The sequence below is a fragment of the Loxodonta africana genome, unplaced genomic scaffold (genome assembly GCF_030014295.1).
Source record: "Loxodonta africana isolate mLoxAfr1 unplaced genomic scaffold, mLoxAfr1.hap2 scaffold_85, whole genome shotgun sequence".
In the NCBI taxonomy this organism is placed as follows: Eukaryota; Metazoa; Chordata; class Mammalia; order Proboscidea; family Elephantidae; genus Loxodonta; species Loxodonta africana.
Genome location: NW_026975592.1, coordinates 304,127 through 312,066, shown reverse-complemented (window position 1 = coordinate 312,066; position 7,940 = coordinate 304,127). Strand labels below are relative to the sequence as shown.

At 33.4% G+C, this 7,940-nt stretch overlaps 1 pseudogene; it reads left to right on the top strand.

Moving 5' to 3' along the window:
• Nucleotides 1-2,371: 2,371 nt before the first annotated feature.
• Nucleotides 2,372-5,067, top strand: LOC100653537 (olfactory receptor 4A5-like; annotated as a pseudogene).
• Nucleotides 5,068-7,940: the final 2,873 nt, after the last annotated feature.

Below are 7,940 nucleotides of genomic sequence, written 5' to 3'. Positions count from 1 at the left end.
ATGAAAGAAGCCCTGATTTTCAGGACCAAGGACAAGGACCAAGAGGTGAGTTTTTGAAACATCTGATGGAGGACACTCATTAAAAATGTCCATGATATATTGAAATAGAGTTAAGTTCTTAAATATATTTCACTAGATTAATTGTGAATTTGTAAAATTAAGCAAGAGAAACACAGAAATTAGCTAGAACATACAGTCTATTTTGCTTAAGTATTTTATCCTGATAGATGTTTACTGTCCATTTGCCAGATAACAAATGAAGCAAGTTATGCATTACAATAAGTCAATAGATTTGTAAACTATATGTGATATGTTAATATATATTTATAGTTATTTTAGAAATATTTGAGCTAAATCAAAAAACCAAACCCTTTGCTGTCAAGTGGATTCTGTCTCATAGTGACCCTGAAAGGCAGAGTAGAGTAGAACTGCCCCATAGAGTTTCAAGGGAGCAGCTGGTGGATTCAAACTACCGACCTTTTAGTTAACAGCCATGCTCTTAACCGCTGCACCACTGAGGCTCCATATTTGAACAAGAAAATTTAAAACTATGTACTGTATCAAGTGTCAGGGTGTAAAAAAAAAGTTATGTCTGAAAATTTGATATGTGCTTTTAAGTGGGAATATTTTAAAATTATGCTAACAACCTTATATATATATATATATACATATGTATACCTTTTTGTATATATACAAAATTATGACAACAACAATATGTACAAATGCCTATATATATATATATATATATATATAACTTTTTTTAATTATACAAAAAGAAACTGGTGATCAGGAAGTACCTTGCCTACTGCCACTTAGACTTATAAAACTGTAATCGTAATGTACTATAGAGGTTATTTTTGTTACTATGGCATTTTAATTTCTATTTGTAAAAAGCCATGTCCTTATAAAAATAAGTTAAATGATTTTTTTTCTAGAAAGGTGTAAGCTTAGTGGTTTACATCGAGAGCCTAGTAATTATTTTAGTTTTTATAGTATCAAATCTTTGAGGACTGAAACTATAGTGGATACTTCACATACTGATTGTTTTACATGGAAATAATTTAGCTGGCCAATAGAATATTTATTTCGGTGAAATCCAGCATTGACATTAATAAAATTAAGAGCACTAGACCTTGAAGAAAATAGGTAGTTAAAGAAAAATTAGATATAAACTATCTTTAACCATTATATTCTTCAACAGCTGTGCCTTTATTAATCTACAAATCTTCAAAAATGAAAGAACTCCTGAACCACCCAGACATATAGAAGACTCATTAGAGCTGGTTCCTAAAAGATAGCTCAAAATTCCTCTGCACGTGTTCTTTCCCCTCAATCAAATCAATATCAATGAAATCAGCTTGTCTACATTTGAGATTTAGTAATTCAGCAATTTTCTGCAGGAAAGAATAATCCTAAAGATTGTGTTTGTATCTATATATTTACTGTCCACTCTTATTTGAGTTTGTCTTTAACCATAAGTGCTAGGTCCTCTGAGGGATCAATGTTCTTTCTTTTTTTTTCCTTTGAGTTTTCTTTTCTTTTTACCCTTTTCCTTCACTTGCTTTCTCTTTCCTTCTCTCCTTTTCTCCACTCTTCTTCTTCTTCTTTTTTTTTTTTGTTTCACTCTCATCTCTGTTTTCCCCTTCCTTTCCCTTTTTATTCTTTATTTTGTAGGATGGGCTCTGTGTTTAATTGTAATGGCTTCCCAAGAAGCCTCCTGAGTAAGTTCAGGAAGCCTCAGCGGTTGGTCTTCCAGCACTCTTTCACGAGAAGAAATCTTTCTGAAGATTTCTTAAGAAAGCTATCCCCACTTAACACATTAATATCCCCATTACCTGTGTATATTAATTTCTTAAATATAATTTCTCTGCTTCCTGATTTGATTCTTCTTTTCTTTCATTTTCTACTTTTTAGGTCTCCATCTGATGCGTGGGTACAAGTTTTTCCTTTTTTCCTGCTTAACTTTCATCAATATACTCACCATGAGAGGTAAATATTAAGACACATTCAACAAAATAGACAATTCTTATAATGTACAGTTTTATCCTATGTCCAAAAATGTGTGTCTGTGAATTATAAATACATAATATTCTTTTTATAAGTAATATACTTATAAAAGATCCAGATGATTTGTTCTGATCAAATGTCCATAGAGAAACATTCAAGGACAATAATAAAAAGCTATTGTTTATTGATTCTTTATCAGGATCCAGGCAGTTCTTTAGGTACTTTACATGTAAAAACACACACACACTAACTTCAGAGATACATACAATTGATTTCCCCATTTTACGAATTATGAAACTGAGGCACAAAGAGGTTTACAAAGTTGCACAAGGTCACAGAGATAGTAAGCGGTGAAGGCGGAATTCAAACACAGACAGTGTTGCCCCAGAGTACGCATTAATCGTCACTGTGCTGTGCGCTCTTTCCAGGGGTGTCCTGGGCCTTAAACAGGCGCACACTGAGTGAGAAAGCTAACCATTATTTGGTCACTTGAATGATCCAATTCCAACACCGACTAGCATTTTTTAAAGTAACATTGATGAGTTTCGAGATTGTTGTTTAATTACAAATATATAAATAGAAATATCCAGCAGAATAAAATAAGATGGGGTTTCACTGATAGTATCATAGACAGTTGGATTAGAAAGGATTCTAAGATCATCTAGTTTAATCCTTTATTTTCCAACAAGTAAATTGAGACAGATTTGTGGCTAAATACAGAAAACAACTAAAAGTCATACCTTCTTACACTGAGTTTGGATTTTTCCTTTGAGTATGTTCCTTTTCGGAATCTGGATATTGAAGTTCTGACCACTTTCAGTGCCTAAGAAGTATTATATATAAAAACCTCTTCCGTTGTCCTTTATCTCTCTTTACAGTGTCTATTTTCTCCCCCATGGCTACCCAGCACACCTGCGATGGGTTTGAAAAATGCTGGCTGCTAAGGTACTAGTTGTTAATTGTTATGTGTCAGTTAACTTCAGTTCAAAAATGTTTGCTGAAAATATAGATCATATTGTAAGGGTACTCACCACAAATACTACCAACTCAAGGTACTGACTGTATGTCAGTAGAGTATAAAAGTATGTTAGGAGTTGTGGGATAAGCAAACAGAAAATGGAAAGCATTATGAGTTCTTAAAAAGAGACAGAAAATCTATGTCCAAATAATTGCTAGAGGGAATAATATACTAAATAATTTTGCAGTTATCTGATGCATTTCAAAGTCCAGGCTCTTCAAATTTAGTGAGAGATTCATAAACATTGAAAGCCATTTGAGGCAGGAAGGACCAAGCTTCTAATAGTGGAATATCATAATATTTCATGAGATATTCCTGAAGAGGGGTTATTTTTGCTGCTATATAGATCATATTGTAAAGGGACACACCACAAATATTACCAACTGTAAGTACTGGTTTTATGTCAATTTATTTGTTTAGAGTTTATCTTCGCCACCAGAGAATGTTTCTTGAAAGCAGAAATCCTTTCCCTCTTTGTCATTGCTGACCTCTGTGCCAAGCACTGTCATGTTTTAAAAAAGAAGTATTAAATGAATGAAAGACTGTTGAGCCCCTGACTGATCTTCTGTGTAGAAGATCCACTAAGATTTAGAGAGAGAACCTGTTATTCATGGGCACATGAATAGAAGTAGAATTGTTAAGGGAAGACATACTGGGATCTTTGGAAGAGAAACTCAGTACATATTTCTAAATATTTATTATGAATAAGCCACTGCACAAGATTAATAGTGAAGAAGAACTCCAAGACCTAATGGACATACTCACACTGATGTGCATGATTTCTTTACAGGTCTTGTTCTCCTGAGCTCTCATCTCTGAATTAGGTCTTATAGAAGAGTAAATGAGATACAGTAACAATGTAACAGAATTTGTCCTCCTGGGATTCACGCAGGATCCTGAGGGCCAGAGAGTGTTAACTGTCATATTTTTGCTCATCTACATTGTGACAATGGTGGGCAACCTGCTCATTGTCATGACTGTTGTTGTCAGCCCCTCCCTGGGCTCCCCCATGTACTTCTTCCTTGCCTATCTGTCACTTATGGATGCTGTTTATTCCACTGCCATTTCCCCCAAAATGATTCTAGGGTTACTCTGTGATAAAAAGACTATTTCCTTCCCAGCTTGCATGGGCCAGCTCTTTATAATGCACTTGTTTTGTGGTGTCGAGGTTTTTCTTCTGGTGGCAATGGCCTATGACCACTATGTGGCCATCTGTAAGGCACTGCATTACTTAACTATCATGAATCGACATGTTTGCATTCTGTTGCTGGTGGTGGCCTGGGTTGGAGGTTTTTTGCACTCTGTGGTTCAACTTCTCTGTGTACAGCCTCCCCTTCTGTGGCCCCAATGTCATTGATCACTTCATGTGTGACATGTACCCATTACTGGAACTTGCTTGCTCTGACACCTATTTTATAGGGCCCACTGTTGTTGCCAATGGCAGAGACACCTGTATGGTAATTTTTATCCTTCTATTAATCTCCTGTGGGGTCATCCTAAGATCCCTGAAGACTCACAGTCAGGAAGGGAGGTGCAAAGCCCTGTCTGCCTGCAGCTCCCACATTACAGTGGTTGCCCTCTTTTTTGTTCCCTGTATTTTCATGTATGTTAGACCTCTTTCCAAATTTCCAATTGACAAATTTATGACTGTGGTTTATACAGTTATCACTCCCATGTTGAATCCTCTGATATACACCCTGAGAAATTCTGAAATGAAAAATGCTATGGAAAAAATCTGGAGTAGAAAGTTAACCACATGTAGAATAAGAATTTGCACCCACACTGAAAATATTGGTAATTCTAAAGCAAGTAATAGGCAATGAATTATTACATTGAATGATTAAGTCAATTCAATGGATTCCCTAGGAATACTTCTCTTTACTGACGTAAAGGCATCCAAAATGTAGAATAAATTATCCTTTGACATTAGAATGAAACTAATCGAGACATTCTGGAGGCTGGATAGAAGCCATAAGTATTTTTCCTGTTATAAATAAAAATAAGTTTACATTTAATTTTATTTTTCTCAGTATATACTGAAAGAGGAGTCAAAAAAATTATTTTTTTTCCTTTTAAAAAGAGAAAAAAACAAGTTACTTACAAAAATTTTCTATCATCCATATTAGTGAGAAAACAATTTGGCCAATACTTAGAACAAATTTTTGAGGCCAAGAGTGCGGTTTTAAAATTTTACTGTTCATTATTCTATTAACACAACAGTTTTTTTTTTTTTTTTAGCTCCACTATCCGTTTTGTGTTTAAGATTACTTCTGTTCCTCTGGGCAATTTCTATGTATTTCCAATTCTGCATATTTTAGTGGGACATGATATTGTGTTTGGTTTGAGACACCATCAGTGAGCAATTTTGATAGATGGGATGTGGTTGATGAAGAAAACCCAATCTAGTTCTCGATTAGAGGAAAGATACTACTCTTTCACTTTGGATTTGAAAATGACATTAATCTAAGTTATAAACATATTTATATTTTCCTCATTAGTTATTATGTGCATTTTTTGTGGTTCTTAAAAGATTAAATACAGCTTCTGATTTTATCTCCTTGAAATTGAAGACGTAGAAAGAAATGTGTTATTTTTCATAAGCAGCATGTTCCCTAAAAGTTGTATTAAACTTAAATACTTTTTTATGTAGCACTTAGTAATGATTTGGTTTGATAAAAACAAAATTTTATTTTTTCAATTTTATGTAAAAAAATAAGTTTTTCTTAGTCTACAGCCCATCCAGGAACATCAGAAACCAGAAAGCAGAAAGATTTTTTTCAGTGTAATATGGAACATTATGCTTAACAAGAGTTTACTTTTCTAACTAAAAGAAAGATTTTAAAACATTTCTTATTTTTTAAATCTTAGTGTGTAATTTTTCATGTATATCCAGCAATATATGCAATTATTTATAAATCTTGTAGCCTCTTACCTAGAATATTATCTATATAATTGAAACTACGTGATTGCGCTTCTCTGATGCCATTTCTCCACCTCTTCTCAGAATTAATCCCAATCCTAATTTTTAACCATAGTTAAAAATAGTTTATGTGTGTATGTATCCTTAAAGAATATTGTTTAGATATTCTTATTCCAGTAGGTTCCTTATGGAATATTTGGTGTTGTGTTGTGTGTTGTCTATGTGTAGGATCATATCATCTGTGCATATGGATAGTTTTAACAATTCTTTTTAAATATGAATGCCGTTATTTATTTTTCTTGCCTAATTTTCTTTTAATTTCTCCAGCTAGGACTTCCAGCACTAGTTTAAATAGGAGTGGTGATAAAGGGCCTCTATGTCTTATTCCTGTTCTCAGGGGGAATGCTTTCAACCTCTATCCATTGAGAATGATGCTGGCTTTTGGTTTTGTATAAATGTTCCTTAAATTTCTCTACTATTCCTATTTTTATTGGTTTTTTTTTTTATCAGGAATAAGTGTTGGGCTTTATCAAATGTCAATTGTTTTATCATGTGATTATTTTCTCTCATTCTTTTTGTATGATGGATTATGTTGATTGATTTTCTAATGTTGAACCATCCTGATACACCTGGTATGAATCCCACTTGCTAGTGGCGTATTACTTTTTTAATATGATGCTGAATTCTATAGGCAAGAATTTTGCTGTGTATTTTTGCTTTTGTCCATGAGAGATAAAATTTAGTCTGTACTTTAATTTTTTATATTTGTGTGTTTTCCTGGCTTTGGTACCAGGGTTTTACTGGCTTTATAGAATGAATTTGAGAGATTTCCTTCATTTCTTTGCTCTGAAATAATTTGAATAGTGCTGGTGTGAGCTCTTCTCGAATATTTGGTAGACTTCTCCAGTGAAGCCATTCAGGCCAGGGCTTTTATTTGTTGGCAGTTTTTTTTTTTTTTTTTTTTTTTTTTACCCCATTCAATCTCTTCTCTTGTTATGCATTTTTCAGATTTTCTCTCTCAGTTTTTGTTCATTTAGGTAGGTAGTGTGTTTCTAGAAATTTAACTCTTTCCTCTAGTTTCTTGAATTTGTTGGAGTACAATTATTCATAGTATTCTGTTATGATCTTCTTTATTTTAGGTAGGTTTGTTGTAATGTCTCTCTTCTCATTTTATTTGGGTTATTTTTTTCCTCTCCTTTTTTTTTCTTTTGTCAGCTTGTCTGATGGTTTGCAGAATTGTTTGGTCTTTTCAAAGAAAGAAGTTTTGGTCTTGTTGATTCTTTATGTTGTTTTTTTCTGATATTTCATTTATTTCTGCTCTAATCTTTATTACTTCCTTTCTTTTGTTGACTGTGGCCTCTTTTTGCTATTCTCTTTCTATTTGTTCTAGTTGTAGAGCTAACATTTTTCTTTTGATATATTCTTCTATTTTGATGTGTGCATTTACTGCTATAAATTGACCTCTGAACACAGCCTTTGCTGTTTCTCAAGGGCTTTGATATGCTATGTTTACATTCTCATTTGATTCCAGGAATTTTTTGATTCCCTCTTTGATTTCTTCTATTAGCCAGTGGTTTTTAAGTAAGATGTTATTCAGGTTTCATGTATTTGATTTTTTTTCCCTTGCTCTTTTGTTGTTGATTTCTACTTTTATGGTGTTCTGATTAGAGAGAACGTTTTGTATTATTTTAATGTTTTTGATTTTATTGAGAGTTGTTTTGTCCCTAAAATGTGGTCTGTTCTGGAGAATGTTTCATGTGCGTTGAAAAAAATTCACGTTTTGCTGTTGTGTGCTGAAGTGTTCTATATAATCCTATGAGGTAGAGTTGGGTGATAATGGTCTTTATTATCTTCTGCATTTTTGCTGTATTTCTTTCTAGATGTTCTGTCCTTTATACAGTGGTGTGTTGAAATCTTCTGCTATTACTGTGGAACTGAGTATTTCTCTTCTCCATGCTCTTAGAGTTTGCTTTATGTATTTTGGAACCCTGTCAT